Here is a 1,677-nt window from a genome sequence, read left to right on the forward strand (position 1 = left end):
CACACACACACACACACACACACGCACACACACACACACACACAAAGCTGCACTCAGGCTGACTTCACATCTGCCCACAGCCTTTAATTTGGCTCAGTTTTAGTCTGTAAGTTGAAGGTTTGCTGCCACCCTTCCACCCCTCTTAACCACATTCTCCACCCAGTCTGCACCCTTCCTTTTACAAAAACAACTGATGTCTAAAAAAAGATTGTGACATTCAGTTTGAAAGACACACACACCTGAAAAAAAAAAAACTACAGGACATGATAAATAAATAAGGAAAACTACTTGTGGACATGTTAATCCTCTCTGAACATCAAGGGGTGGCACCAAAACCAAAGTGGTTGTCAGATGTTTGAAAAATACAGCAATATAGGTGGTGGAGAATCACCTTCTGATATACATAGGTCTTTTTTTAACAGTTGTTTTTTTTATGCAAAAAGCACTGTCAGCTATTTTCTCAGTGGTGGCCATCCCCCACCACTGGTGGTGCTCCTGAGTCTGCTGAGCAGTGTTCACCAACAAAAATACCACACCTCCGCTCTCTAAACCCCACCCCCTTCCCCACCCACACCCCCTCCCCTACCCACTTTGATGCATTTTTCAAATTTCGCCTTGGGGCGGATTTATCTTTTCACAGGGGGTTAAGATACACTTTAAGTAACTCATTATCACGGGAAAACGGTTTTTGTTATCTCGTGATAATGACATATTATGTTGTTATCACGAGAAAACCATGGAATATAATTATAAATGGAAAATGGCCGCTCTCGGCTTCCGTAGGAATCACATATTCCTTTGGAAAAATGAAAAAGCTTTGTCTGTTGTTTGATAAAGCACAGTAAACAAGAGGGTGTCGTCCACAACAGAAGTAAAAATGAGCTTAGATCCTAATTAATAGGCCAGTGTGCACAAAATGTTGCTGTTTGACTGATGTCAAGTTCAATTCTGAAACGTTTTTATTTTTACAAAAGGATAACTATTAATGTGGGATTCTATGATTTGCATATAAAGAATGTTTTCTATTCATGGTAAACACTTTTAAACACCTTGCAAAAAGATTTTTGTTCTACTGAATCACAGCAATTTGATATAGTAAAAGTGAAATAACAACCATCGTTTTTAATTTCTGTGGCTGTTATTTGTTAAATTATTTTTCAGTCATACTTTTCAGGTTAATAAATATGGTTAGAATGAAAATGGACAGATCTAAACAAAACCAGGAGCAAAGCTACAAGCGGGAACAATGCTACCAATCATCCAGTGTTAGCAAGGCAAGTGTAACCAGGTGCTGTTTCACCACAGAGACAGAAAATACCAAGTTCATTTATGTTCCATAAAGGATTTTTCACAGAGCTTTTCATTTTTTATTTTCATTTGTTTGTGCTAAAAAAAAAGGGTGGAAAAGTTGAAAATGTTCATTATTTTTCATAAATATTAGGTAATTTCAGGAGAGGTTCATGTAGAGGTCAGGTGCCTTCAGGTTTCTGGTGTTAATGTGTTTTAAACAATTATAATGCAGGGCTGATTGGTTTCTAAGATTTCTGCTATGTATGAGCCTGACCACAATTACTCAGCATATTCCGGTGTCTGATGCACACTTACGTGTCACTTTTTAAGTCATTTGTGTGTGTGTGTGTGTGTGTGTGTGTGTGTGTGTGTGTGTGTGTGTGTGTG

This window comes from Austrofundulus limnaeus, unplaced genomic scaffold, assembly GCF_001266775.1.
Source record: "Austrofundulus limnaeus strain Quisiro unplaced genomic scaffold, Austrofundulus_limnaeus-1.0 Scaffold243, whole genome shotgun sequence".
Taxonomy (NCBI): Eukaryota; Metazoa; Chordata; class Actinopteri; order Cyprinodontiformes; family Rivulidae; genus Austrofundulus; species Austrofundulus limnaeus.